Source organism: Elephas maximus, chromosome 11, assembly GCF_024166365.1.
Source record: "Elephas maximus indicus isolate mEleMax1 chromosome 11, mEleMax1 primary haplotype, whole genome shotgun sequence".
NCBI lineage: Eukaryota > Metazoa > Chordata > Mammalia > Proboscidea > Elephantidae > Elephas > Elephas maximus.
The window spans coordinates 113,664,708-113,690,538 of NC_064829.1; the positions used below are offsets into that span (position 1 = coordinate 113,664,708).

The 25,831-nt window shown below is 48.1% G+C and overlaps 1 protein-coding gene across 6 annotated transcripts in view; it reads right to left on the bottom strand.

The window, feature by feature from the left end:
- The window catches only part of SIPA1L3 (signal induced proliferation associated 1 like 3), a 292,300-nt gene that overhangs the window by 265,631 nt on the left and 838 nt on the right, over positions 1-25,831 (bottom strand). For 3 of the 6 annotated variants that reach the window (XM_049901366.1, XM_049901367.1, XM_049901369.1), the window contains exon 1: positions 2,447-25,825. The exons of the other annotated variants lie outside the window; for them this stretch is intronic. The gene's annotated coding sequence lies outside the window, so the exon portion shown is untranslated. Of the gene's footprint in view, positions 1-2,446; positions 25,826-25,831 lie in introns of those variants that run through there. 6 annotated transcript variants of the gene reach the window in all.

Consider the following 25,831-nt stretch of genomic DNA (forward strand, 5'->3'; position numbering starts at 1 on the left):
GCAGAGCCCACAAAAACGGACAGACTGAATAAAATTAAAAGGAGCTTGAACTCAATTCATAAAAATAACTACCACCTCCCTATACTGAATGCCTACTATGTGCTAGCTGAGTCACCTGATATCGCTGTGACTTCTCATCTAATGCTGGTACTAAAAGATGTCACCTTGAAGACTAAGGTGTGCCTGACCCAAGCCATGGTGTTTTCAATTGCCTCACATGCATGCAAAAGCTGGACGATGAATAAGGAAGACTAGAGAAGAATTGACGCCTTTGAATTATGGTGTAGTCAAAGAATATCGAATATACCATGGACTGCCAAAAGAACAAACAGGTCTGTCTTGGAAGAAGTACAACCAGAATGCTCCTTTGAGGCAAGGATGGCAATGAGACTACCTCTCACGCACTTTGGACATGTTATCAGGAGGAACCTGTCTCCGGAGAAGGACATCACGCTTGGTAAAGTAGAGGGTCAGTGAAAAACAGGAAGACCCTCAAGGAGATGGACTAACACAGTGGCTGCCACAATGGACTCAAGCATAACAATGATTGTGAGGATGGCACTGGACAGGGCACCGTTTCATTCTGTTGTACACAGGGCTGCTATGAGTTAAGAACTGACTCAACGGCACCTAAATAACAATGACAACACTATTAACTATGCCCGTTTTCCAGATAAGAGAACTGCAGCCCCGAGAAGATAAGTAACTTATGCAGAGGCCAGAGGTTGGGCAGTGCCGGGGCTCGATCATTTTGTGAACTGGCCTCCCGGGAGGGCCCCCAACACAACTGCAAAATCATTTCACTTGAAGCCTGAGGGGCACAGCTCCCGTTAAATGCTGCAGGAGCAGCCCCCTCACACTTCACACATCCTGAGACAGCAGTAGGCCCCGATGTGTGGTCATGTGTGATGATTTGCTACCTGGCAGCACGAAGTCCACCAGTACCTTAGTCCCCTGCGCGCTAGGAGAAATCCAAGAGGGCCACTGACCTCATTCCACAGAGCTGGGGGAAGCCCTGCCCAGGATATTTTCACAGAATCAATTGCTGACGCTGAGAGCCACAAAACAGACACTTGGAGCTCACCATTTAATTAAAACCTGTTCCGCCCCAGAACAAGAATTACTGCCTATTAAAGCAGGGGAGGCTGATACATTGTGCCTGGCGTGTTAATTCTTCATTCCCAGGCTTTCCTGGCCGCCCTGCTGCAGGAACAGCAAGCAGGGCCTGGCGATAAAGCCAGCTCTCCACATACACGGGACGTGTGTATGGGTGGTGTCCTTGGCAAAGCCTTCCCCGCCGCCATTAACCCAGCATTCTCCACACTCACCAGGGCTGAGGCCATCTGTTCCATGCTACATGCACCCAGGCTGCCCGAGGGGGCTACTGCTCGGGCCCGGGCTACACAGGCCAAAGGGGCTGAGGGACGGGGAGCTGGAGGGCTGGATGCTGCTGGCAGGCTCAAGAGAACCACTGGGTGACCAAGGGGGGTGTGTGCATGCCACCTCAGCCCCTGCCACAGGTCCCCAGGTGTGTCAGCATCCTATGCAAACCCCAGCAGGGGCAGCCGCCCAGCCTCGGACCAGTGTCTCAATGCTATAAATTCACTCAAAATAACTCAGCCCATATCCACCGCGTGCAGGCTCTATTCTACAGGGAGAGAGAAAAACGCCACCCCTCCCGTGGAGGCTACAGCCAGGAAGCAGGTAATGAAGAAATGCATGATGTATCAAGGGGTAATAAATGCTACGAAGAAAACAGAGTAAAGGGCTGGAGAGTCATGGAGGAGGGGCTATTTATAAGGAGAGGCCTCACTGAGAAGATGACGTTTGAGCGGAGACCTGAGATGGGGACGGAGAGAGGGAGCCGGGGAGCTTCTGGGGGAAGCGCTCCAGGGAACAGCCTGAGAGAGGAAGAGCTGGAGGTCATCCTGGCTGGAGTCCATCAAGCAAGCAGTTGGGAAGTCAGAGATGAGGTCAGGGAGGGAACACAGGAGTGTGAGAAGGCGACACAGGGGTAGTTGACATCTAAACACCACTCCTTGCCCAGCCAGTGAGCACTTTACATATACGACTCATTGGAAAGGCGGGTACTGCTGGTATTTTCCGTTTCATCAGATGAGGAAACTGAGGCCCAGAGAGGGAAACGAGATCACACCACTTGCTTGGACCAGGCTAGAATGCCCCACAGCCCCTGGCACAGAAGTGTGCATCCAGCAGGAGCTCAACTGAAGATTCCCCGATTCAGTCTCCTGGGAGAAACGTCCTCCATTTTCTTCTTACTCCCTCAACACTCCGCCCACCCTTTCTTCACAGTTGGGAGCAGCCAGGTAAACATTTCATGGACGAAGGAGGGGGGGAAGAAATCCAATAGTCTAGTTCCTTTCCAAAGAGAAGAAACACAGCTTTCTCTAACAAGTCACTACGAAACTTAACAAACATAGCTCACCTGCAAGCCGTTCCCGGAGCACAGCCCTGATCACACGGTGGGCAGGTGACTGTGTGAGGTTAGCCCCAGGTGTGGCTCCCGTCCCATCTTCCCAAGGCGAAGGCCACCTGCCTGAGCTCTCCTGGCCTCCTCAGGGTGGTGCCTCCCCCCAGCCCTCTGTGGGTGTCTGGAATGCGGAAACGGGAGCCTGCAGTGCCAGCTTCTAACAGCGACTTATTCAACAGCCACAAGAACACGCCAGCCCCTGGAGTTCCCCAGGAGACAGATGGCATGGTCTTCATGAACAGGCGTGTTCCCAAAGAGGGCTTTGGGAGGGCCGTTTCGCCAAAAGTCCCTTTGGGAAGGGAAATAAAAGGACTCCTTACTCATCAGACACGTGGTCTCAGGAGCCTGAATGGGCTTAAGAGAAAGCACAGGGGTAACAAAGACGGCTCTGCTATTACCTGGGATTCTGGAACAAGCTATCTACCTGTTTACTGACAGAGCCAGGGCTGGACCTGCGCCCAGGTATCCCCTGCCTTGGGCTTGTGCCTGCCCACTTCATTCACAACCTCAGAGTCCAAAGGTGGGCTTCTCTCCCCATGTACACGCGGGAGCTAGCTCACAAACAGCTAATAATTAACCCTTTCGTGACCCATGTGACATATAGCGTCCGTCCGCATTTTCTGCCTCTGAGGTTTCTTGGGAAGCAGTTTTCCCACCTAGACTGCGTGCTGCTGCGAGGCGAGGGCCTGTATAACGGTTTGAAACGGAAGCAACATGTGTGCCACAAACTACTGTTTTTACAGGCTATTACATGAGGTGGTGCTGAATTCTGATAAAAATTATTTGGGACTTACATGTCCCTCTGGACCCTGAGGGCAGGACTGGTGGGATGAGGCAACAAAAAAATCCCTACTACCTACTGAAAATTCAGACACAATGATTCAGCATGTTTCATTAATGAAAACACATGGTATCAACAAAAAATTCAAAGGGGAAAATAATTGGGTCTTGATTAAGCACCACCTGTGGACTCCTTCAGCCAGCTTTGGAAGCACCTTGTTGTCAGGTGCCATCGAGTCAGTTCCGACTCACAGTGACCCTACGTACAACAGAGCAAAACACCACCCGGTCCTGGGCCATCCTCAGTCCTCTCAAGCACAGCTAATAATGATAAACCACGCCCTGAGTGCTCGATGCACAAGATGCCATTCTAAGTACTTGGCATGAACTCTCTCTCCTAGGACTCAGAGCTACCCTCTAGGAGGCGTTATCAGCATTCCTATTTTACAGGGAAACCCTGGTGGCGCAGTGGTTCAGCGCTACAGCTGCTAACCAAAGGGTGGGCAGTTCGAATCTGCCAGGTGCTCCTCGGAAACTCTATGGGGCAGTTCTTCTCTGTCTATAGGGTCGCTATGAGTTGGAATCGACTCGACGGCACTGGGTTTGGTCTGGTTTATTTTACAGAGGGAAAGTTGAGGAACAGAGAAGTCAAGTCACAGGCCAGAGGTCACACAGCAGGAAAGTGGTGGGACTGGATTCAATCCAAGCACAGCAACTTTGGAGTTCCGGCTCTTAAAAACTGTGATATTACCTCCTCTCAAGAGGAGAGACAGGCCTCAGTTTCCTCATCTGTAAAACAGGTGTTGATAAGGAGCCAGTGAGATCTTTCTGGCAAGCATTTAGCACTGGCCCACAAGAAATGCTCATTATCAGCTGTACTAATCACGGGGCCACCCTCAGATTCCATCAGGTCTATGTGTGAACCTTTCAGGGGGCCATCAGCTCGTGGTCACGGAGTTTAAATTCTGGGCAACTGAAAGAAAAAAAGAAAGGTTCTTATTGCCCTTCTTTTCATCCACAAAAAAAAATACAGAACGTCTACTCAGAGTCAGACACTGGGGACACAGTAGTAAACAAAAAACCACACAGGCCCTGCCCTCGGAGCTTTCAGTCTCCTGTGAAGACGGTCACGAGAAATACTGAAAGAAAAACGGGGACTATGTACTGAGTGCTCACTATGCTAAGCGCTTTCCTGCTTTAAAGCAATGAGTCCTCCCGACACCCTAGGAAGGCAGAGGCACTACCAAGAAACAGAGCAGCCAAACCCGCTGCTCCTGAGTCAATTCCGACTCATGGTGGCCCCACGTGTAACAGGGTGGAATGCCTCTGTAGGGCTTTCTTAGCTGTAATCTTTACAGAAGGAGATCATCAGGCCTGTCTTCTGTGGAACTGCTAGGTGGGTTTGAACCACCAACATTTGGGTTGGTTAAAAAAAAAAAAAAAAAACCAAACCCATTGCTATTGAGTCGAATCCAACTCATAGCGACCCTATAGGACAGAGTAGAACTGCCTCATAGGGTTTCCAAGGAGCAGCTCGGTGGATTTGAACTGCTGACCTTTTGGTTAGCAGCTGAGCTCTTAACCACTGCACCACCAGGGCTCCTTTAGGTTAGTAGGTGAGCATAAACTGTTCACGCCACTTAGAGACCCCGCCTTATCGATGTAGAAATCGAAACACTGTGGGGCTAACTCCCTCGCCCAAGGTCACCCGGGGAGCTGGACAAGGATCCAGACCCAGTCCTGCAGGGCCCAGGCTTCACTACTCGGGCTCTCTGAGCCTCGCAGGGTAATCACTCTACACTGTGGCCACGGGCCATAGCAAGAGGCACGGACAGGAAATGTCACTCTGCAAAAGATGGTCACTTTCCTAGGCTGCTGGGGGCAGGAAGGGCAAGATTATTAAATGATATTTACTTATTCAATCACATTTAATGTATTACTAGCAACAGCCACATGCCTGAGCACTTGCCACACGGCAGGTACTGGGAGCACTTAACCTGCACCATCTCTTTTGATCCACAAAACCACCTCACAGGGTGGTCCTCAGCGGGGGCAGCGGGGGAGCCTCTGAGAGGAGCAACCTGAGCAGGGGTGGGTCAGGAGCAGAGGTGCGATCCAGGTGCTTCTGAGCAGAGCGCCTGCACCCCAGAGCCCTTGTCACCACACTGGGGTTTCCCTGAATTTTCACAGATGAAATATTTGGTTTCCCCACAAGATTGAGAGCTCTCACAGTGCGGAGACTTTGTATACACATTCTCAAGGATGGTTTGTTTTCACAATTAAAAAACAAAACCAAACCTGTGCCCAGGCTCAGGTAATTAGAAAGCACGAGTAGGTACGTACGATGACACAAAACACACGGGCATTATGCTTCCACTTTGTTTCAGGATTTCTGCAGCAGCTCTAGCTGTCTTCCTACCCAGTCCCCACTCCCCTCTCCCGGTCCTCGCTTATTTAGCACTCCGATTTTATTCCTGTAGCTACTCTCCCCAGCCACAAGGGAGTAAATCCTGACTGGTTTAAGCCTCTCACAGGATGCCTCTTCCCCTCATTCTGGCCGATAAGATATGCAGGGAAGCCGGGAGGTGAGACTTCTATGAAAGGTTTCCTCACTCTTAAAATTGAGACATATAGTGAGTGAGAGATGCCCATTTCTGCTTCTGGATACCACCCTGCCAGGGTGTGTGAGCTGGAGCTGTGGCAGTCATCCTGTAACCACGAGGGGAGCCCGAGGACACAGAAGACACACCATGGGTGGCAGAGTGGAGTGACGGCCAGCTTCTGGGTTCCGGAAGCCAATGCGGAACTGCTGAAGTAATCACCTCTGGTTCTGCCTTCCTGTGGGCTTCTTTGTGACATGAATCATACAGCTCCTAATTTCAGGCCAATTTCAGTCAGGTGCCTTATCGTGGAGTCCCTGGGTGGTGCAAATGGCTAACACCCTAGGCTGCCAACAGAAAGGTTGGAGGTTTGAGTCTACCCACAGGCATCTGGGAAGAAAGGCCTGGAGATTTACTTCTGAAAAGTAAGTTCTGGAAAACCCCATGGAGCATAATTCTACCCTGATACACATGGGCTCCCCGTGAGGTGGGCCTGACTGGAAGACAACTGCTCTTCTTATTATCATAGATCCAAAGCCAAACCAAACTCACTGCCATCAAGTTGATTCCAATTCATAGTGACCCTATAGGACAGGGCAGAACTGCCCCATAAGGTTTCCAAGGCACGGCTGGTGGATTCGAACTGCCGACCTCTTGGTTAGCAGCCGCGGCACTGTGTGACCAGGGCTCCTACGGTGGATCAGTGGTCCTCCAAATGCAGTTCCCGCACCAAGGGCATCAGTATCACCTGGGGACTTGTTAGAAAGGCAGTCTCCAGGCCAGTCTACTGAACCAGCAGCTCTGGGCGGGCCCAGCAATCTGTGTTCTAACAAGTCCTCTGGGGATTCTGGTGCGTGCCCAAATTTGAGAACCACTGCAGGTGAGTCAGGATGGACTCAAGGGCACTGGTCAGGGGTTTGGCAGAAGGGTTCTGAGTACAGGCACTGGAGCAGACTCCCTATTTTCCAGATATGTAACCTTGGGCAACTTATTTACGTTTACTTCCTCATCTGCAAAAGAGAAGTAATAAGAGCACTTATGTAAAAAAAAAAAAAATTATCATTATTATTTTTTTTTATGTCACAGGACTGTTGTGAGGTGCACAAGTCACTTCACGTGAAGTGCCCAACACGGTGCCTGGCACACAGTGCACACCGTAAATTACCAATCTGCTCTCGCTGTTGCTGCTTTTATTGTTATTAGCAGCTGGTGGCACACTGACTTCCCAGCTGAGCTCCCACAAATCTGGGTCCACATCTCCTTTGCGTCTGTTTTACCCTTGGGACCAGACATGGCCCAGTGCCCTGTACACAGCAGGGGTTCCACGCAGACTTGCACAGGGGTACGAGGCAGGGGAAAGGCCTTTCTCCCACAGCTAGACCACAGCTCCTGGGATGGGTCAGCTTGTATGTCAACTTGGCTGGGCCGTGATTCTCAGTGTCCCGGCAGTTGTATGATGTTGTGATCGCTTCTCTGCTGAGATCCGATATGTGGTCACCCCCATGATTATCTGCTGCGAGAAGCCAATCAACTGAAGGGGAGCTTCCTTGGGCGTATTGCCTGCATTGAATATAAGCAGACATTCTGGCAAGGCTTAGGGGTGTTTTGCTTGTCCTAGATCCTGCAGCTGGCTCCTGTTCATCTGACCTATAGTTCTCAGGACTTGAGCTAGCCTGCAGTCTTCCCTGCCAATCTTAGGATTCGTCAATCTTCGCAGCCTAGGAGCAAGAGCCCTGCTCTCTGACCTGTCAATGCTGGGTTCGCCAGGCCCTGCGCCTACGTTAATCAGGAGAAGCCTCAATTCTGACCCACAGACTTGGGACGTTCCAGCCTCTACAACTGTGTGAGCCATTTCCGTGCTATAAATCTCTCTTTATCTATATTTATATGCTTTACAGGTTTTGCTTCTCTAAAGAGCCCAGCCTAAGACAGCTCCTCAGGCCTCTGCCCACAGCCTGAGCCTTCACGGTCCCAGCAGATACTCCACTCCAGGCTTACTCTGCCAGCTGCTGCGCTCAGCTACCGATCCAGAACACCCACAAGTTCTGCCTGCCCCCAGAGGGCACCCACGATGTGAGTCTTGCCAAACATCTGGTGAGAGTCCAGGGTGCCCTTCCCTCTATGAGCTATCTGTGATTTCAAAAGTGGTGGCACTAGGATGCAGAAAGCCAAGAATGGCTGATGCCACCCCCCAGGTAAGGTCCCAATAAGAAAAGGCAGCCTCTTGTCAGCTAACAGCAAGACTAGGTATCGGATGTCAGGTGGGACAGGGGTTTTGCACTCATTGGTGTCACCAACACTGCTGAGCCTGTCGCCGAAAAACATGCAGCAAGGGGTGCCAGATACCAACCCCTGACCATCAACCCCTGGCACAGGAAAAGACTGGTCAACTTCCTCATGCTCCTAAAAGGGAGACACTAGGCTGGATCGTACGAAATCACCAATAGTCAACCATTCTTAATATACAAAAAGGCAATTTCATATGGTTCAACCTAAAATACACCAGGAAACACATTTGTCGTGGATTGAATTATGTCCCCCCAAAAATGTGTGTATCAGTTTGGTTAGGCCATGATTCCCAGTATTCTGTGGTTGTCCTCCATTTTGTGACTGTAATTTTATGTTAAAGAGGTTTAAGGTGGGATTGTAACACATCCCTGATCCAACATAAAGGGAGTTTCTCTCAAGAGATAAAAGCAAAGAGAAGCTAATAGAGAGGGGGACCTCATACCACCAAGACAGCAGCACTGGGAGCAGAGCGCATCCTTTGGACCTGTCCTGCGCTGAGATGCTCCCAGACCAAGGGAAGATTGACGACAAGGACCTTCCTCCAGAGCGGACAGACAGAGAAAGCCTTCCCCTGATGCTGACAACCTGAATTTGGACTTCCAGCCTACTAAATGATGAAAGAATAAATTTCTCTCTGATAAAGCCATCCACTTGTGGTATTTCTGTTACAGCAGCACTAGATGACCAAGAGAGTACTCAAACAATGCAATGTCAAAGAAACAGTCATCAGCAAGAAACTGGAATAGTAGTAGCCTCTGGAGAAGAGGCCTACGTAGTTGTTTTTTCTTCCTTTGGTTCCATGTACATGTGGTAATGATTTACAATTCAGTAAACCACTCCCTCCTGCAATGTCTTCCAATCTCAATCAGAGAAAAAAGATGAACCTGTCCTGGATCCTATATAATCTGCAAACTCATCACCTCTCTGCCCTCATTCCCTCCCCAACTCTGCACCAGCCACCTGGGCCTCCTTGTGAGCTCCTCAATCTTACCAGATGCAACTCCCTCTGCCCAGACGCCCTAGTGCTCAGACTCCTCACCTCCTTCACGCCTTTACTCAAGGCACCTTCCCTGGGAGGCCCTCCCTGGAGACTTGTCTCAAATTTCAACATCCTAATACTTCATATAGAGCCATGGGAGCGCGGTGGTTGAGTACTCAGCTGCTAACTGAAAGGTCGGTGCTTTGAACCCACCAGCCACTGGGTGGGAAAAAGATGTGGCACTTGGTTTCTGTAAAGATTACAGCCTTAGAAATCCTATGGAGCAGTTCTACTCTGTGCTGCAGGGTCACTATGTATCAGATTCTACTTGACAGGAATGGGTAATGGAATACTTCATATTTCCTTTCCCCACTTAGCACGTATTACCATCTAACACAGTATCCAAAAACAAAAACCAAACTTGTTGTCGTCAAGTTGATTCTGACTGGCAGCGACCCTACAGGACAGAGTAGAACTGCCCTGTAGGGTTTCCAAGGAGCGGCAGGTGGATTTGAACTGCCAACCTTTTAGTTAGCAGCCAAGCTCTTAACCACTGCGTCCCCAGGGCTCCAACACAGGATACACTTCACTTAATCTTGCTTATTGTCTGAATCCTCAACTTGAACCTGAGCCCCCAGGAGTGCGGGAAGCACTGTGTCTTGTTCACTGCAGTGCCCTTAATACCTACAACAGTGCTCAGCTCAGTGAATACTTGTGGGATGGGTAAGTTTAAAATCAAATGCACAAAAATTATCTCTATTCACAGATGACATGATCCTGTACAGAAAATCCGAGAGAGTTCACAAGGAAGGTTCTATAGCTAATAGAGGAATTTAGCAAAGCTGCAGGGTACAAGGCCAACACACAAAAATCAGGTGGGTTTCTATACACCAAACCTGTTGCCGCTGAGTTGATTCCCACTCATAGCGACCCTACAGGACAGTGTAGAACTGCCCCACAGGGTTTCCAAGGCTGAAATCTTTACAGAGGAGCCTTGGTGGCACAGTGGTTTAAGACTCTAACTGCTAACCAAAAGGTCGACAGTTCGAATCCACCAGGTGGCTCCTTGGAAACCCTGCGGGGCAGTTCTACTCTGTCCTATTCGATTGCCATTGAGCCAGAATTGACTCGATGGCAACGGATTCATCATTACATAAGCAAAATGTCACATCTTTCTCCTGCGGAGCTGCTGATGGATACGAACCACTAACCCTTCAGTTAGCAGCTGAGTGCTTTAACCATTGCGCCACGAGGACGCCCTTCTACACACCAGCAATGAGAAATCTGAAAGGGGAATTAGGAAAACAACTCATTTTGCAATAGCATCTAAGATAATAAAAGACCTAGGAATAAATTTAACCAGGTATGTGAAAAGCTCCTACGATGAAAATTATAAAAAGACTAAAGAAGACTTAAATGCAAAGATGTTCCCTGCACGCAGACGGGAAGACTTAATACTGTTAAGACGTCAAAACTACCCCAAATCATTTCAGTCTGGGTTCTCTAAAGGAGAAAAACCACTGAAGCATATATGAAAACATACAAAGATTTATTTCAAGGGAACAGCTCACACAATTGTGGGGGCTGGCAATCCCAAATCCGCGGGTCAGACGGCAGGCTGCAGGGCAGCAGGCAGGCTGAAGACGTCTGCAGGCGCACACCCCGAGAACAACCAGAGGTCAGGCGACAAGAGGGACGCAGGGCTGGTAGAGAAAGCCTGCCTCGCCCAGAGCACGCACCTCTATACTGCAGGCAGGCCACGCCCCCCAGGAAACGTCCCTGTCAACCGATTGGCCGATCGCATCAGATCACAGCATGCAGGTGGCTGCAGCCTGTATCACTCAGTCCAATGTCTGCCTAGCCACTGAGAATCACAGCCTAGCCAAGATGACAGACACGTAACGTTAACCACCACACGACCTACAGATCCAATGCAGTCCCCATCAAATTCCAACAGCCGTCTTTACAGAAATGGAAAAACCAACCCTCAACTTCACATAAATGGCAAGAAGACCCGAGTAACTAAAGCAATGCTGAAGGAGAAGAGCAAAGGAGGAGTCCCACTTCCAGATTTTAAAGCATACTACACGGCTACAGTAATCAAAACAGTCTGGTACTGGTGTAACAACACACACACTGACCAGTGGAATAGAACTGAGGGTCCAGAAATAAACCCACACATCTATGGTCAACTGGGTGCTAAGTTCATTCAATGGGAAAGAAGAGCTTCTTCAATAAATGATGTTGTACCCTGAGAGTACAAACCCCAGACATCCTTATAGCTCAGTAATGAAGTCACTCCTGAGGTCCACCCTTCAGCCAAAGGGCAGACAGGCCCATAAAACAAAACAAGACTAAATGGGCACACCAGCTCAGGGGCAAGGACAAGGCAGGAGGGACAGGAAAGCTGGTAACAGGGAACCCAAGGTCAAGAAAGGAGAGTGTTGACATGTAATGGGGTTGGCAACCAATGTCACAAAACAATATGTGTATTAACTGTTTAATGAGAAACTCATCTGTTCTGTAAACCTGCATCTAAAGTGCAAAAATAATAAAAATATAAATAGTGCTGGGAAAATTAATTTCTACATGCAGAAAAACAAAATAGGATCCATGCCTCACACCATACACAAAAACAAATTCAGCTGAGCTCTTACCAATGAGCCACCAGGGCTCCAAGAACTATCATATGACCCAGCAATTCCACCCCTGTTTATTCAAAAGGCTTGAAGGTAGACTTAAACACATACTTGTACACCAATGTTCACTGCAGTACTTATTCACAATAGCCAAACGGTAGAAACAACCTAAATGTCCATTGACAGATAAATGGATAAACACAATGCGGTGCATACGTAAAGCGACTACTACTCAACCAGTAAGATAAATGAAGGCTTGACACATGCTACAATATGGATGGAGCCTGAAAGACATTACACTGAGTAAAATAAGTCAATCACAAAAGGACAAATACCGTATGACCTCGTTTATATAAAAAGATAAGAGCAGGCAAATGTATAGAGACCAAAGTCCATTAGTAGTTATCAGTGGCAGGAGGGAGGGGGATAGGAGGAGGGTTATTGCTTACCGGAATTTTGAGTTTTGGTTTACAGTGATGGAAAACACACAATTGATTAAGGGTAGGGTAGTACAGCCGATTAACAAAATTGCTGTCAATAAGCTGGACACCTGTAAAAAGTTAAACTGGCAGAAGTTCTGTGACAGATATATTTACAACAAGGACAAAAAGAAAAAAAAGGAGTGGCTGTTGAGATGGCTTATGTACAACCAAACACCTTGTGGGATTTGGTTCCTTGGTTTGGAGGTTTAGGGTCATGGTTTCATGGGACATCCCAGTTAATTGGCTTAATAACATGTTTAGAGCTTCTGTTCTGCTTCCTAGTTTGTTGCATAGTGCCTGGGGTCTTAAAAGCTTGCCAGTGGCCATCCAAGGTACAACAATTGGTCTCTATTCACGTGGAGCAACAAAGAAGCAGAAGAGTCAGGAACAGGAGGAGGAAATGCAGTGTGTCGCTAATTGCCTCCATAAACAACTCCTTTCCCATGAGACCAGAACTGGGTGGTGCCCAGCTACTACTACTGAACATTTTGGTCAAAGATTCTGTAGAAGAATCTTGATCAAAAGGGGGTGAAATGTGAAAGAGAATTCAAATTCTAATAGATTCTAGACTTTCTGGAGCCATGGAGGCTAGATGAACCCCTAGAACTATTGCCTTGAGATTATCTTCAAATCTTAAGCCAAAAATAGCATATGAAGTCTTCTTAAAACCATACAACGTTTGAGCCTAACTAATGAAGAGCGTCTGTCGTGAGCATCGTGCTCTTTGAAGATCTGTCTATATAGGATCAAACTGACAAAAGCAACTCAAAAGGTTAGACGGGGAGGTGAGCTTCTGTTCGTGGGGGAGAACTCAGAAACAGAGGCTGAGAATGGCTGCACCACTGGAAGAATATAATCAATGTCACTGAATTGTACATGCAGGAGTTGTTGAATCGGCTTATGTTCTGCTGCGTGTATTCTCAACAACAGCAAAAATAAATTATAAAAAAGAAATTGAAAATTGTAAAGAAATTCCTACTAAAGTGTAAACATGAAGTGGTGGGGGCGTCTGACCTCCTCTAACTTCACAAGGAGGAAGGAGACTCAAGATTAACAGCCCAAGGCTGATTCCTCTGAGGTGGAAGTCAGACACGTCCCCATCCTCCAACCTGTTTACCAGTTCTGACACCAGCTGTCCCTCCCGTGGTGCTCTCTACTTCTCTGCCGTGTTCGATGATTTGTTGCAACGCCACACAGAATTCAGACAATACTTTGGATTATGCGTTTTATTAGGGACGTAACAGGTTACAACCCAGGTTCAGGACCACTGAGAATACAGTTCTTGGATTAGGACAGCTTCTTCTTAGCCGCGCCACAAGCAGGCTTCTCTCTGACCTCTTGGGCCGGCCCAGCCTCTGCCCTGCTTGGGCAAGTGTTACAAAGCTCTTTCTGCTCTGCCAGTAAGTGCCCAGAGGCACCCCACTCCGCCAGCAAGCCTCAATTACGCTATCGGCAAGCTATGCAGTCCCCTTGGTGGGCCACAGGTACCTCACTTGCATAGGCCCACGAGTCATTTGGTGGGAGTTACAAAGACTATGGCTAGAAGGGCGATATTAAGTAACTCACTGTAGCACATAAAGAAATTCAAAACTATTATTAAAAAAAAAAAAAATCGAATGGACACCATCACCATTTGTGGTTTGCTGCCCTCATAGCCAACACATGCAGGTCCATACTGGGAAACCCCGGGCCAGAAGTGAACCAAGCCACCCAGGATGGCGAATGCACTCCTCACATTCTCTCCACACTGGCCTCACCTCTGGCCTTCTCTCCCGAGGAAAGTGCATTCAGTGTGTTTGAAAGAAGAAAGGACAGAAGTGAGGAGGATGCTGGGGGCAGAAGCTCACGGGGGGCTCCAGGACCTCCCAGCAAACCAAGCGCACAGTGCAGAGAAACAGCCCCGGAGGAAAGTGCCACCCAACAGATGGAACAAACTGCACCGGCCCAGGACTTCCGTCCACATCAGCCAGCTATTCCCACCAGGCTCACCAATGGAAGCACACGTCAGTTGGTCCCTCTTTCCCTGCCACTCCCACACATGGACTTCTGCCACATACCGATTTGCTGTGAAGTTACAGACCCCCGAAGGGACAAAAGAACAAACACAACAGAAGCCTCTACTTGACGTGAATGGAGAGTGTGCACTTGCTTTAAGGGGTTTTACCTTGTTGGCTTGATTAGCAGTGTCATCCGGTCTGAAGCACTGTCACAGGTACATCTTGCCTCTTCCCTTCTTTTGTCAAAAATCAGAACCGTGAGGGAGCACCTTCTCTGCTCCTCACGCCGGGGCCGTGGGCAAACCAAAGGCTGGGTTCTACGTGGGGCCTTAACGAGGGCCCGTAAGAGGAAGGCCCTGGTGCGGGATCTGAGCTGTCTATCCTGAGGAGAGGATGGGGAGGATCTGAGGTGGCTTGTTGAAACAGGTCTTTGGAAAAAATGTGGAAAGGCCCCACAACCAGGTGCTGGAGGGGGAGAGATTGCAGGGATGAGGGAACTCGGCAAACCGCCTCAGAGGGCCAGTGCTCTGTGGCCAGTACTTCCCTGGGGAGCCTGTGGCCACGGGAGCCTTGCTGGGTGTTCTCACTGCTGCCAGACGTCTGCTTTACCAAAGGGGTTTCCAAAGCCTTGGGCTAAGTACTGACTCATATAACAAGGGGAAAAAGCCCGTTTTCACTATACAAGTGGGCTGAGCAGAGTACGGGGAACTCAAACATACACACACTTGAGTTTCAAACACACAAATCCTAATAAAATATGTTGTACTTGTTAACTTTTTAATGACGACACATTTCAATACACAAAGGTAAAAAGAAGAGTATACTAAACGCCCACCACCGTTTTTAGCAGTTACCAACTCAGGGACAATTTTATTTCATCTCTTATTTACCTACCCTGCGTCTGCATTATTTTGAAGAGAATCCAAGACGTCTTAACAATTCATTCATAGGTGTCGCAGAATATATGTCTTAAATATAAGAACTTTTTTTCCATAACCATAACCACAGTATCATCATCATATCTGTTATGGTCTGAATCCTGTTCCCTCCGCCCCACAAAATATGTGCTGGAATCCTAACCCCTATCCTACACCTGTGGATGCAATCCCATCTGGGGATAGGCTTTTCTTTGTTACGTTCAGGAGGCCATATCTGTGTACAGTGGGCCTTGAACCTACTCATTTCGGAGATCTAAGAAGAGCAGGTCAGGCAGGGAACAGAGCACAAACGGCGGAAAGGTGGATGCCACATGCAGATCTCCAAGGAACAACGCCAAGAACCGTCCCCCAGAGCGGACAGGTAGCGCCTTCCCCTAGAGCAGGCACCCCGGATTCAGACTTCTGGCCTCCTAAGATGTGAGAAAATACATTTCTGTTCTTTAAGACCACCCACTTGTGGTATTTCTGTTACATCAGCACTAGATAACAAAGATAACACCAGAAAATTAACAGTAACTCCCTAATACTATCAAGTATGCAGTTTGTCTTTGTGATTTTAAAGAAAGGGAAAGTACCAGGTTCCAGAATCACCGAGAAAGCCCTGCCCAGAGCAGTGCTCAAGCCTCCAGGTCCCAACGGGCCTGAGATGTGTCGCAGGTCTACCCCAGAACAGGAGACCGGAGCCCCGCGTGGAGCGGTGAGGCTGGTGCTGCGTTCCCTGCCTACTGCGGGGAGTCCAGCAGTCCTGCTAGCCCACCCCGTCCTTCTGTCTGTCTGCCTATGCACAGAGAGTGAGGGTTAAGTGACTGGACTCTGGAGCCAGTGGCTTGCGTTTGAACCCCGGCTTTGAGACTCACCGGCTACGTGACTTGCACTTCTCTGGGCCTCGGTTTCCTCGTAGGAGAAGTGGGAGGAACAGCATATCTACCTCATGAAGTCACTGTGAGGATTCGGTAAGATATTATGCGAAAAGCACTCAGAACAGTGTCTTGCACATAGTGAGACCTCCATAAATGCAGGCTGGCATCATTAATTCAGCTGGGAGATACTTACTGAGCATCTTCTGTGAGCAGGCAGTGCCCAGGTGTTGGTGATAGCCTGATGAAGAGGCTGAAACCCTCGTGAATAACCACCTGGACGAGGACTGGCAGCAGGCCACCACCTGGAGCCATGAACAGACCCAGCATCTCTAGCACCAGCCTTGCCTGGGTGTGAGGCCTAGGTTCATGCCATGCTCTAGATGGGGAGCCCTAAGCCAAGAGGGTGACTAAAAAAGTCCAGAACAATGACCCCCGTAGGGCTGACACAGGAAACCACTGTCTCCACCCTCCTCCCCAAAGCAGTGCCTCTATGGATCGCAGCAAGGGCCAGATTCCCACTAGCGGTGAGTCCCGATGCTGCTGGACTCAGGGAGAATTGACACAGCTCCCACCGAGCCCAGGGCCCTGAGAGACAGTCAGGAGACAGGGAAAAGAGGCTCCATGCCCAAAGTTGTTCAGAAAGGCATTTTCAAGGAGGCTCAACCCTTTGCCTGCCTTCCTTGTTCTCCCTGCCCACCATCCTCCCAAGTCCCCAAAGACAGCTCTTGTTCCTGGAAGTAAGGTCCCATTTCTGCCAAATCTAGAGCTCAATTTAAGGAATGGAACTACCAGTCGCTCAGATCTCAAGTCAGCACCCCACGCCCACATATACTCAGGGACCAATGCTGACAAACTCTGCTGTTGTTGGTAGATGCCATCGAGTCGATTCCAACTCATAGCCACCCTATGTACCACAGAATAAAACACTGCCCAGTCCTTCTCCATGTTCACACCGTTTTTATGCCTGAGCCCACTGTTGCAGCCACTGTGTCAATCCATCTTGTTGAGGGTCTTTGTCTTTTCTGCTGACCCTGTACCTTACCAAGCATGATGTCCTTCTCCAGGGACTGATCCTTATTCAATCTGTATGCTAGACTATATGAAGAAAACAAACTCTAGGAGTCAGCTTTGTGGGACTGCTCCTACTTATGGCATTCACTGCTCAAAACTCAGGCCCCCTTTCTCTCAACACTACCTAACACAGCACACACGACAGCAATTTAAGAGCACGGACTCTAGATTCTTAACAGATGAATGGACAAACAAAATGTAGCATGTACATACATAAATGGGATACTACTCAGCCATGAAGGGAAATGAAGACCCGCTGCATGCCCCAACATACGTGAATCCTGAAAACGTTATGCTGAGCAAAGTAAGTCAGCTGCAGAAGAACAAATACTACATGATCTCACTTACGTGAAATAAGCAAATAGGCAGAAACCAAAGATTATTAGTGGTTACCATCAGTGGAAGGGAGGGGGACAGGAAGAATTTTTGCTTAGAGAGCACTGCGTTTCTGTTAATGGTGGTAGAAGACTTTGGAAAAGGATAGCAAGAACAGTTGCACAACTTGAAGATATAATCAATGTCACCGAATTACACACGTAAGAATTGTTGAAAAAATTTATTAAAATTAACTTCATCTGTTTCTTTTCATTTTTCAATGTGGCCACTAGAAAATTTTAAATTGTATATGTGGTCTGCATTTGTGGTTTGCATTCTATTTCAATTTGGCAACACTGCTGTAAACCCTTAAGAACCAGTGTCTCACTCAACTTTAGATTGTCAGTGTCCAGCATGGAGCCCTGGAGGCACAGTGGTTAAGAGCTACGGCTAACCAAAAGGTCAGCAGTTCAAATCCACCAGCCACTCCTTGGAAACCCTATGGAGCAGTTCTACTCTGTCCTATAGGGTCACTGAGTCAGAATCAGCTCAAGGGCAATGCATTAGCGTAGTGCCTGGCACGAAGTCTAGGTAGAAAAAAATGTTTCATGGGGATAGATGGGTGCTCTCCATTCATCTTCTAGTTTTAAAAGCACCCACTAGTACAGACTGTCTTCACATCTACCTACCCAGGGCTGACATTCATTCAAAATATTTAACATCTAAGACCCAGGCCTCACCCGGACAAATGGACATAGGCCATGGCACTGGGTTAGGTCCTGGTGCCCCTGCAGGCCCAGACATCACCACTCAGCTACTGGACTGACTGTATTTTGATACTGTAACAGCCCACAAGGCTTTCCTATGCTTAGAAACACCCTCTCCCCTGCCAGCCCAAGTCCCCTTGCAAAGCTTACCCTAAAGGGCACTCACCTTGTACATTTCTCCTTAGACATTACGCCTGTTTCTTGTTAACCTATGTCTGTTGTGGGAGCCAAGAAGCCAACCTTGTTTTCTTATTTTGAGAACAGGGGCTGATGAAGGCCTTTGGTTTTTAAACAACCAGCCAACCAACCATCCCAAGAGAAATTAAACCGATCACATCTCATTGTCAATGGAAACGATGCCACAACATCCCCAGACAGCTCCAGCTGCCACACGAACTAGGTGGTTAATTGTAAAGTGATGGCATCAGGCCCTGTCTAACTTCAGGAGGGGGAATGAAAATCAAGATCAGGATCGGCCCATAGCTGGCTCCGATGAGGTGGAGGTCAGACATACCTCCGCTCTCCTGCCTTTTTACCAATTCTGACACCAACCATCCTTCCCACAGCACTCTCTACTTCTCTGCTCGGTTCAGTAATTCATTGCAACGGCCACACAGGACTCACATACCACACGCACGATTCTGTGGTTTATTAGAGAGGCGACAGGCTACAACTCAGGATCAGGATCAACTTGGAAGTAACAAGATACAACTCAGGAGACAGGATACAGTTCATCAACCAGGACAGCTTCCAACCAAGATAGCCCTCAGCTTATTCCTGGCTGTGCCTGAGGCAGGCCTCACTCTCAGCCCCTACTGCCAGCCCCACTCGGACCTGGCCTCTGCCCTGTTTGGGCAAGTGTTACAGCTCTTTAGCTCCACTGGTAACTGCCTGGAGGCACCCCATTCTGCCAGAGAGTCTCCTGCCCAGAGGCACTCAGCTCTCTCGCTCTGTGGGTCAGCAAGCCCACTGCAGCTGCCTTACTCTGTGGGCTGGGAAGCCCACCATGGCCGTCTCGCACCAGTGTCCTGGCTCTCCTTGCTCCTACCATCTCACATTGTCTCACGCCATCTTGCATCATCTGCCACCAGTGTTACAGCTCTTTCTGCCTCCTGGGTCTAGAAGGTTCTCAGCATAGGGACTCTGGGCCCAGAGGACACGCTCCGCTCCTAGCTCTTCTTCTTGATAGTAGTGAGGTCTACCTCAACCTCTGTGGGACTGGCTCTTTTAAGTCTAGCAGAATGGCAAAACTAACCCATCCCCACAGTAGGCTGCAAGGGTTTTACACACTGGATTTGCATAGTACTGTCCAATCCCTTTGCAAGATGGTGGCCTAGAAAATCACGTTGGCAGAACTACAAACCCAGGGCCAGAAAGACAATATATAGAGAGAAAGCCGTTCCCCTGAAGTACTAAATACAGTCAGTGCTACTTTGCATGTCAAACAATACGGGAAGAAAATGCTGTGCCCATATCTCTTAATTTGCCTCTGCTTAGCAAACAGGGCCCAGGAAGAGAGAGTCTGACATGGAGGTAAAGAGCATGGAGTCGGGAGCAGACTCCTGGCTTTGCTACTTGACATGTAAGTGATGGAAACCCTGGTGGCGCAGTGGTTAAGTGCTATGGCTGCTAACCAAAGCGTCAGCAGTCTGAATCCACCAGGCGCTCCTTGGAAACCATGGGGCAGTTCTACTCAGTCCTATAGGGTCGCTGTGAGTCGGAGTCAACTCAATGGCAACGGGTTTGATCTGGTTTTTATGTAGATGATCTTAAGCAACTTACTTAACTTCTCTAAGCTTCAATTTCCCTGTTTGTAAAACAACTTCGATAATGTTTATCTACTTCTTGTACTGTTGTGAGGATTAACTGAAGAAAAGTGTGAGCTGATTAGAACAGCGCCCAGCACAGACTAAGCACTAGATAAACGTTTGCAGCTATTTTTTTTTTTTTAACAAAAATTAAAGAAGTGTTAACTTTGAAAAATGGAAATTCACCCTTCTCCAGCCACAATGATACTATTTTTGTACCAAACTCACTCCCACCTCGTGGCCTTTGCACTTGCTGTTCCCTCTGCCTGGAATGCCTTGGTCTAGCTCTTGGCACAGAGGGTGCCTCTTGCTCTTCTGGGTCCCAGCTCACATGATACTCCCTCCGAGAGGCCTTCCCTGACCACCCAAGCTAAAGCAGCCACCATCTCCCCACTGCCATCCTGCTCCATGAGCCACTCTCTACCCCCTTACCCTGTGATTCTCCCCATAATACTTAAAACCATATGGAATTATCTTATTTGTTTATTGTGTGTCTCCCCAGCTAGAATGTAAACCTTAGGAGAGCAAGGCCTTTGTCTCATTCACTGCGGAATTCCCAGTCACTAGGACAGGACCTGGCACACAGTAGGTGCTCAATAAAATTTTCAACTCAGTAAAATAAGAACAGTAGCTAATTACACAGGGCTAATGCCAGCCTGATGTCCTGAGTGCCTTACAGGTATTTTCTTCAGTCATAAACAACCCGAGATGAAGAAAAAAGTTCCATGTTGTTTGCAAAGTACTACCACCTATATTTAGTACCTAGTTCATGAGGTAGCACCAGGATTTGAACCCAGGTCTGTCTGCTACCTGTGCTACCTTCCAAGAATTAGGCAACACTCGCTGCAAATACGAGCAGTAGTGTTCTTACTCATGTTCCCCATCCCCACCACTCACAGTGGTCTCCTGCCACCTTGGTGGCTGCCATCTTCCTTTTCTAGGCAAATCTCCTTTCAGTCCAGGGCACATCTCCCAATTGCATTCTTGCTTTATAGCTTTTTCTAATTTCTACTTGGAGTTTCCAAAGATTAAACTGGCTCTTCCTGTGAGCCCTACTCCACACGGCTCTGAGTTGCTTTGGGTTTGAAAGAGCACCTGTAACAGCTGTAGCAGGCCCTGCCCTAAAAGCTAGACAGGGAATAGCTCACTGAACCCTCCATCAACTGCCCAATGAGGAAGGTGATACTGGTGTCATTCCTGTTTTCAGATCAGGACACTGAGGCCCAGAAGGTCAAGTGATCTGCCCGAGGTAGCAAAGCTGTTGCTGCTGTTGTTACGTACCACTGTGTCGGTTCCGACTCACAGAGACCCTATATACAACAGAATGAAACACTGCCTGGTCCTTGCCATCCTCAAAATTGTTATGTTTAGGCCCGTCACTGCAGCCATTGTGTCTATCCACCTCGAGGGTCTTCCTCTCTTTCAGCGACCCTCTACCTCACCAAGTATGATGTCCTTCTCCAGGTACTGGTCCCTCCTGATAACATGTCCAAAGTATGTGAGATGGTATCTTGACGTCCTCGCTTCCAAGAAGCATTCTGGCTGTACTCATTCCAAGACAGATGTGCTCGTTCTTCTGGCAATCTGTGGTATATTCAACATTCTTTGCCAACACCGTAATTCAAAAGCATAAATTCTTCTTTGGGCTTCTTTACTCATTGTCCAGCTTTCACATGCACAGGAGCGGATTGAAAACACCACGGCTTGGGTCAGGCGCACCTTAGTCTTCAAGGTGACATCTTTGCTTTTCAACACTTTAAAGAAGTCTTTTACAGCAGATTTGCCCAATGCAATGCGTCTTTTGATTTCCTGACTGCTGTTTCCATGGGTGTTGATCATGGATTCAAGTAAAATGAAATTCTTGACAACTTCTATCTTTCCTTCGTTTATCAGATGTTGCTTATTGGTCCAGTTGTGAGAATTTTTGTTTTCTTTATGTTGAGGTGTAATCCATACTGAAGGCTTTAGTCTTTGATCTTCATTGGTAAGTGCTTTTCAAGTCCTCTTCACTTTCAGCAAGCAGGTTGAGTTATCTGCATATCGCAGGTTGTTAATGAGTCTTTTCAAGGGGTAAATGAGAATTTGAGCCCCAGTCATGGGCCCCAGAGTTTATGCTTTTAACCACTGTGCTATTCTGCCTATGTACAAGGATGCTTAACGTATGTGTGTCTGCAGAGTAAAAGGAATCCCTGAAACAACAGAGAAATGGTAGAATAAAGCATGGTCTCTCCAGACTAAAGAATGTGGGTACAGCTGCTAAAAAGAACAAGTCAGATCTCTCTGTAGTGACTTGGAGGGACATGCCCAATTATTAACTGAAAAAAAAATCAAGGTACAAGTATCTGAGGCTCGATCCCCCATCCCTCCTCTTAGAAGCAGTGGGGGAGAAGGAAGAGAGAAAATCAGGATCTGCACATGCATACGTCCACATACGCCCAGAGAAAGGAACTGAGGGCACCTACTAAAATCTCCAAAAACAGAGAACATATTTATTTTGCTCACTTCTATACAGGGTCACTATGAGTTGGAATCAACTCAACAGCAGTGGGTTTGGTTGGTTTTTTTTCGTTTTAACTCCAAAAGCTGACAGCAACTACTAATAGATGGTGTCTGAATAATCGGTTATCTCCGGTGGGGTGGGATTCTGGCAGGGTGGGTAGCACGAGTGATTTTCCTTATACATCTCTGTATTATTTGTTATGGTAAAATGAGCATGTATGTCTTGCACGACTTTTTCTAATTTACATTCAATCCAAATAACACACACACACACACACACACACAAAGGCCAAGTCCAGAGCAGTCCTAAAAGGAAGGAACAATATCAACCTTAAAGAAAACACAAACGCACAAACTGGTCCAACAGCCTCTCATTCTAACAGAAACACTTCACATTACGTAAAGTAACACTTTAAAGGAAATTGCTGCTCAATGCCTTTATTAAAACTGTAAAGGTATTAATTTCGATTTTTGTGAGTTAAACATTTAACAACCTTAAACTATAATCTACTTGTCCATGGTACGTCTTTTTTTTAAACCTAAATTTGAAACATATAAGCAATATAGGCTTTACAGAAAAAAAAAAAAGGCACCAATCGCTGCACATTCTAAATTTCATTTTTGATTTACCGCCTAACAACTGCAATGTCTGAAAAACGGGCTGACATTGAAGTCTTAGACGATTTCACATGAACTGTTAAAAAACCATGTGCTGTTGCCACTAATAATTAAGACCAAATTAAAAAAAAAAAAAAATTACCGCTCCATTTCATCAGCTTAAAAAAAACACATAGGTAACTTTGGTGGCCACCACAAATTTGATTGAGACCACAGATTTCATGGTCATAAATAAAACTGGACAACAGGTTTCTGACAACAGGTTTGACCCAAAAGGAGATCTAACAAACTCTCTTCCCAGTCTCTTCTCGGATTTGTGTGCCGCTCCCTAAACGCCTGGGACTGCCACCTTCCCACACGGGATACTCTAACCCGATGGCACAGTAGAACCGTTCAGGAAGGAATTAACAACTCAGCCAATCTCTGCCAGGCTAAAAACTGTGGAAACTGGTCCCCTGAAAGCCAGGCCTTTGTGCCATGCCTGCAGCCACCGCAGTCTGGCCAAGTCTATCTTCTGTTCTCTGCCTCTTATTAATACAATGTTTTACATACATAAATCCTTGGTAACTTAAAAGAAACAACCCAACCTTGTTGGAAAACGCCACTGCCAGTTGCCAAGGCTGAGGCGGACTGTCAGTGCCCAAGAGCTGGGATGCCAAGATGGGCCTATGAAATGGCAGCTCCTTCCTTCTTGCCAACCAAGTGGACATGAGAAGGCTGGGGGAGAAGAACTCCAAGGTTCTGTCTTCAGCAACGGGATCAATGGTGGCCCACCTGCCAAGATGGCGACTACTGGGTCTAGCGGAAGGATGAGCGGTTCAGGCTGGAGTTCACCTTGAGTTCGAGGCGCCCAAGGGACAGCCACCAAGGGACAGCAAGGCAGCACAGGCTGCACATCAGAAGCAGGAGCTCAGGAGGCTAGAAAGGCTTTGAGACATGAATTCAAGTGCTGACAGCTGACAGCACTGAGAAGGTAACTGATGCACTGGAATAAATGTGTCAGCATGGTGTGTGTGTGAGACAGACAGAGAGAAGTAGGCAAGTAGGTAGACACACAGACAGACAGGAGCAGGGGGCCATGATTAACAACAGCCTGATGGCACATCAACGCTATCTCTTCTCAGGCCCTTATGCTGCAGTGTGTTCCATGAGTTCACCTTTGGTAAATAAAATCTACGGGGGAAAAAAATCCGCTAACCTTGTCCCCCCCGCTCTGCCCTACAGGTACAAACAGAAGCAGCATGAGCCTATCGAGAAAAGCAAGATATATTTATTAAGCACGTACTATTGTGCCCAGCCCTGTCCTAAACATCAAATCTGGATTATCTCCTGGAATCATCAGTGCCTGGCACGCAAGTCCTACGACTGCCATTTCACAGATGGGACACTGAAGCTGGGAGCAAACATGTGGGGAAGCACAGGGCTGTCATGTCGCAGCCCACCATCAGGCAGTCTCTGGGCCAGATGGAGAACACTGAAGAAGGACAACGATAATACAGAAAAGCTGCTACTTAGTGAGTGATGACTCCGGACTAAGAAAACACTCTCAGCATATCCTTACAAGCCTCCCAGGCTGAAACTGTTATTATCCCATCTTACAAAGGAAGAACCTGAGGGTGCAGGAGAAGAAGCCAACAAGACCACTTCTGAGTCTGGAAAGATCAACACTACAGCCAGAGCCTCGCCCTCATAGGGTCTGTGGGCCACTGGGAAAACGCTGTACAACCAATGGTACCATTTATTGAGCACTGACTGTGTGCTGGTTTCTGCTCTAAGTATTTTACACATGATATCCTCATTGCAAGAACCCTGGTGGCGCTATGGTTAAGCGCTCAGCTGCTAACCCAAAGGCTGGTGGTCAGAACCCACTAGCCACTTCCCAAAAGATGTGGCAGTCTGCTTCCATAAAGATTACAGCCTTGGAAACCCTGTAGGGCAGTTCTACTGTGTCCTATAGGGTCGCTATGAGTCTAATCGACTAGACAGCGGGAGGTATCCTAATTCCATACTTAAAACAATCCTACGAAGTGGCTACTATTAACCGCCCCCCGCCCCACCCTTTTACAGACAGGGAAACCGAGGCACAGAGAGGTGAAGTTGATTGCCCAAGGTCACAGGGCTGGGAAATGGCAGAGCCTAAATATAAACCTAGAACTCTCTGCCTCCTAAATCAAAGCTCTTAACAAAATAATCTCATTTAACAGCAGCTACCCTGCACGAAGTGATAACTATGGATCGACTCTTCACACACACTCGCTTAGCTGTGCGGGAGATAACATCTTCACTCCCATTTCTCCGGGAGCTAACAATAGCGCAAACAACGTTAATAAGTGCTTTCCGAGTGTCAAATCCTTTATTCGCCGGATCTCAACATCTCAACAGAATGCCCAGCAAGAGACAGGTTCTCCTGGAATTCCCTTTCTGCCGAAGGGAAACTGAGGTTCGGCGCGGTTTCCCCAGACCGCAGCTCCTGACTCCCCTTCCATGCTCTTCCCCACCGCAACGTATTGCACGTCTGCAAAGTTGAGCCACGGGGGCACGAGTCCGGCCGGGTCCGGAGGGCGCGGGTCCGGCGATGCCGCCGCCCACACCCGGCCGCCCGCCCGGCAGCCAACACGCGCTGACCCTCGGTGTCCGAGCGCCCCCCGACCCTCCGCCACCACTGCGGCCAGCCAATCTCGCGCCCGGAGCCACGTAC